This window comes from Aplidium turbinatum, chromosome 15, assembly GCF_918807975.1.
Source record: "Aplidium turbinatum chromosome 15, kaAplTurb1.1, whole genome shotgun sequence".
NCBI classification, from domain to species: Eukaryota; Metazoa; Chordata; class Ascidiacea; order Aplousobranchia; family Polyclinidae; genus Aplidium; species Aplidium turbinatum.
This window is the reverse complement of record NC_137486.1, coordinates 21316540-21322539: the sequence shown is the minus strand read 5'-3', so window position 1 is coordinate 21322539 and position 6000 is coordinate 21316540.

The window sequence follows — 6000 nt, the reverse complement described above, 5'->3', positions numbered from 1 at the left end:
CGCTGTTCCAACGTTAAGCAACAAAAAGTTGCGTCGTGCTTACCGTACTGAAAACGCGCCGCGTCGATCAGCGCTTGCGGGGGCAAAGTGGTTGATATAAGCATTGAAATGAAAGAGAAATAAATTGCCAGCGATAATGCTACGATACACATAGCAGCATACAAACTGGTATGGTAACCTAGTGGCAAGGGCGGACTGGAACTTCAAATTGGCCCTGCACTTAAAAGAAAAACCGGGCCAAATAATTTTATCGGCCAACATTGCGAAAGCAACGGCCCACAATTGTGATTAAGCGGCAAATTTTGGCCAATAAGCACCCATTTCAGTATTTTACTAATTGGATGTCATTTTACTCATTGGTGGCATCCAGTTTAGATTAGGTGCTCCGACACAACTGATAGGATTAAGTTTTTCTATGTGACTTTCAGGGTCTGAAAGACACATATGAACAATTTTACATATAATAATTAGTAGTATGTACATTTTATTTCTTTCAGGCTAATACTTTACTGCAAGTAAAATTTCATATTCTACTTTGAAAACAATACCTCCCTTCTGAGACTATGGGGTTCAAATGTTGTGTGCCTGGTTGCAAGGCTGGTTACTTCTCTACTATGAAAGTTGATACCACTAAAACAACATTATTTGGATTTACCAAAGATGCAGCATTACGAGAAAGTTGGGTTAAAGCTATTCCTCGTAAGGATTGGATTGTGTCAGATACACATAAAGTGTGTGCAAAACATTTTCACGAAGAGGATTTTATACAGGTTTCTTCAGATATTCGCAAGAATAGACGTCTTGCCAGAGACACGCAAGAGTTAAAGCGCTTACGCATAGAATCCACTGCTGTTCCAAAAGTATTTCCAGAATTGCCAGGATACCTTTCGAAACAATCTTCTTCAGCCCGTGCTACTTTTGCTAGTACTGCGTCAGCAAGGCGATATGTGGAAAATGAAAGAATCCAGCAGCAAAATCAGCGCTTGCTTCAGCAAGACGTTTTTGATAACTTTGCATCACTTACAGCCAAACTGAAAGATGCGCATCTTCATCTACCTTCTGGATTTGTAACTGTTTTTAAAGAAACCACAGTTGTCTTTCATTATGTAAAATATGCTGAGGATTTTGCAAGTGCCCCCCAGCTGCTTGGATCTGTTATAGTGACTGAGAGCTTGAAAGTTACTGCATTTGTTTCTTTGGCTGTATAGTGCCACCACATTTGTATAAGCATTTGCTGCATTCTCAATCATTGAAAACTACCTCTGAATTGGCGAATATTCTAGCTTTCTGCAAATCTATTATGGATGAACAAGATTCTAAAAATACCAGCAATCGTATAAATTTTGTCAGCATTGCTGTATCTGCATTACAAAACTATCTATCAGCGGAGACACTGCCTGACTGCGGAGATGATGGCCATTTAGATGCATCACTAATTCTGTTTATATGTGAACAGCTTAACCTGCTTCAGGTGGCCATGCCTGCTTCTAGTTGCAAAACAAGGACGCCGTTACTCCAGCAACTTAATAACTGTGTCTTACTTGTGGCAGCTGACGAGCACTTCTTTGTACAAGATATTAAAGAAGTTTTTTATTTTGCCTTCTATAAGACGACTTCAACAGCTCTCTGTTTCAAACACTGTGAATGGTGGACAAATTGATGTGCAGTACATAAAGCAACGCACTGCTTCCCTACGGAACGAAGAGCGAATTGTCACTTTGATGATAGATGAAGTTTATACAGCGCAAAGAATAGAGTACAGTAATGGAGCCTTTGTTGGACTTACTGAAGATGGGACTCCTGCAAAGACGGTTCTCACATTTATGGTGCAGTCAACATGTGGAAAATATAAGGATGTCATCTGCTTGATACCTGTCAACAAATTGGACACTAAGTTGCAGCGCTTCTGGTTCAACAAGATAATGGTGGCACTGCATGACATTTTGGTCGTGATAGCTATATCTGTTGACAATCATGTTTGTAATAGGTATGTAAATTAATTAGGCCTACTGTATATATATAATAGTTAATTATATAATAGGTACATTAGCTTTGTTGGTTGAACTACAATGCATGTGATAATATGTGATAAATAAAATAAATGAATTCTGTAGAGATAGTAAACACTATGTAGAAACACTCATGCAATGGCAATCTGACAAAGAGACCCAAATCACAGAAAAGCTTGAAAGCAATCAATTACATTTAGTTGCCGCTGACGTCAAAGCTCTTTATCCTAACGTCAAAAGATCATTAATTAAAGAGGCACTGAAATATGCTTTAGATCAACACACCACATATCCTCGAATTGCAATAGAAACACTCACAGATTTGACGTTGTATTGTCTTGACAATGTTATCACGCAAAACGGTGAGAGTTTCTATAAGCAACCAGAGGGTATAATAACAGGTGACAACCATTCTGTATCAATCGCCAACATTGCCATGCACTACGTCATCAAAACAGCTTCCAACACATTGAAACAAGCAGAAATATTCAAACGCTTTATAGATGACATAATGTGGATATCATTTGGCCAAAAGACCACAGAATTGATAAAACGCAGCTTAATTACAGCATTTCAAAATCACGACTTGGAACTTACTTTCAGAGAAATCAACACCTCCCAAACTGATAAAAATGTTGAGTTCCTAGATGTTAACCACCGCACTTGCAAAACGTCGAACTTTAAATTTGTGACCACCAACTACACCAAAGAAACAGCTATTGATCGCTTGTACCTCAATGGGAAATCACATCACCCCACATCTACATTCAAGGCAATCATACATGGAGAAGCATTACGACTCAGGAGATTGAATGAAACACAACACGACTACACTGCAGCACTTGAACATCTTAAAAACAAGGCTTTGAAATCAAATTTTCCCCAAAAACTTATCAAAGAAAAAATTCAACTTGCTGAAAAATGGACAGAACGGATACCTAAACCCACAGAAAAAAATGCAACCAAAGCCCACAGAGTAATCTGGCCTACATCTTTTCCTAATTTACTCAAGACCACCAACGCAGAGAAAAAACTACAGCCCAATCAAATGATGACATATAAAAAGCCAAGCACGCTGGGAAATTTACTCACAAAATACAAAAAAATTGCCCTGAATACAGTAACACCAACCAATGGCTACTCCAAACCATGCGGCAAATGTGCACTGTGTGGTAACCATGGAGCGCATAAGCCTATGGTAAAAGAATGCACCTCTATTAAATGTAAACTCAACAAAACATACAGTCTCAAACAAAAATTAACTTGCCAAAATTACGGGATATACATTGCAACGTGCACCATATGTCACGAACACTATGTAGGACAAACCATGACAAAATTTTCCACACGTTGGGCCACACATAGATCTATTTAAAACAGTTTTAATTACTTTGATAAATCCGGTGACAAAGCAGCATTATTGAAACATTATGCGAAACTCCACAATATTGAACTCAAAAAGAAACCAGCTCTGGCAGACTGCTTTGTCGTTACTTTCGCCGAACAACCCAGCAAACATTATTTAGACATCGCTGAAGATAAATGGTTACATACAATCAAAGCCACCATAAACATACAGAAACTGATTCGACCAACCACTTAAATCCCATGTCATCAGCAACCTCCGACCCCTGTGGTGTAGATTCTTCAACTATGCCCATTTAAACGTATTCTTTTTTGACGCTTTGTCTATGTAAGCTTATGGCAATGGACTGAAATTAAATTGCGTTTTTCTTTGTATTCGTCTTGTTGAACTGTTGTAATTTACTAGATGGATGCCCATTTACACTTATTCTTTATTGACGCTTTATCGATATAAACTTACGGCAATGGACTGAAACTAAATTGCGTTTTTCTTTGTATTCGCCTTCTTAAACTGTTGTAATTTACTAGACGGATGATCAGGTTAATGTATTTCTTGAATTTTGTATCAGAATATTGTTGGAAATCGTGGGAGAACACCAGTTAAGATTTAGGCTTGCAGGTTTTGATTTTAATATTATGTAACCATCTATTTAAAATATAATTTTTATGCGTGTTGATAACATCGGAGTTTGCTTTATTTGTTCGTTTTACGTATTTTTCAAATTTTCTTCTTTTTTTACATGTGCTAGCTGAAGATGCTATTACTATAGCGAAATCGATTCTTAACTTAATAAATTACACTAAGAGGTTAGATTGTTGTGCAAATGCCAGCATTTGATGAATGCAAATTAGCAGTACCATGTGAAGTAGACTAGACCAGTGGACAACATTAAAATATTATCAAATATCCTTTATGGTATGAACTTTTGAACGGGTAATTCCATCTTTGATTTAGATTTTTTTTTAAATTTGACATTAAATATGTGCCATAATTGTTTGATTTTTTGAACAAGGAAAAAAAATTAAGATTTCTATTGTATGGTTTTTGCGGATGCTAAATTGTTGCGGCAGTTTTATCTTTTCTACAACTTCCTCAATTGTTATGTACCGTATAGTAGCCTATAGTACCATTGTACCAATATAACCGTAATAGTTGTGCTTTGCTGCTATTCTATATTATTTGTTTGAACAATCTGTCATGGGTTGTATTAGACTGTCACAATTTACTAGTGCTGTTGATAAAGTACCGTTACTAAATGGAAAATGGTAGGAGGGTGCACATTTTAAAGATACATGTAATGTAACATCTAACCATCAATGGTTGGATGCATCCGTCGTCACATGGTGTATACCTTGACTGGTAAGAAACAGTGGTTGTGGAGCACTAATTGCAATTCATTTGTTTTAGGAAGATGTTCATGGACTTGTGTGGAGGCAAACTTTCACACAGTATTGTCCACCCAACAAAGTCGGAAGAACGCCTCTTTCTACTTTTTGATTTTACCCACAATTTCAAAAACATATTCAACAATTTTGTCAACAAAAATCGCATGCATATTCCTACTGCTGGTCATGAGAACATTCTTGGAGAAATCTGCACACCACTGTTTGATCACGTAAAAAGATTGTATTCTATAGAAGAGCACAAAACATTAAAGATTGCTCACACACTGAAAAAAGCATCTTTAAATCTAAGCAATCTTGCAAAGATGCGCCTGCCACACTGTCAAGTAACCGTAAAATTCGCAAATTGACTGGAAATGGTTCTGTTAGAAAAGAATCTTTGTAATGCCTTTTGTTGTTTTCTGTTTTATTTTTGTATGTTGGAAGAATTTTTGGTTGTAGCGCCTGTTTTGAAAGTTATAAGCTTTCGATTTCTTGCAGTAAGTTGTCTACTGCTGGTCTACTTATGCTGTTTATTGACAAGAGGTTCAACCTCTGATGTTTCTACATACTTTGCTTTGTCGTGTCTTACCCTTACCCAGTGGCTCCGAGAGGGGGGGGAAGTCGGGCCAGTTTCCCCCCTAGCAAAACATTGTAAAGGAAAAACGAGTAGTTTTTTGTTTTTGCACTTTTGAGGGGGGCCTATTTTTAGTACTAAAGTAAAAATGCACCAACTAAATAATCAACAAATTCTTAAATGAAGTGCGTAGTTCCAAGTATTTCTCAATCATTGTAAATGTCACTCTCGATGCTTCTCATCAAGAACAAATCATTTTCGTGTTAAGATAGGCGGTGTTGAACAGCTTCAAGACGTAAAATCTGAAGCTGAAATCATTTCTGTATCACTGAACGGTTTCGATTGTATTGATAGTTTCAACTTGAAAACTGGCGATGTTTTAGCTAAGCGGGAACTATTTTTGTTTGACAACTGAACCTTAACTTCAAAATCTGCGTTGGCCAGGCATAGGATGTTGTATCCAACATAAGTTATCTGGGAAAGTTAAAGGTATCAGTCCAAGCACGATTAAAGAAAGTAAATCCTGTGTATTTTTTGTTTATGGATCATCATCATCATCAGCCATTATCTCCGCCTGCAGCAGATTGCGCATCAACATGAGTTATTTGCTTCCAAGAGTGGCGATTTTGAGCCAGCTCGCCCAGTGTCGCCAAGTTGAGTCCGGTC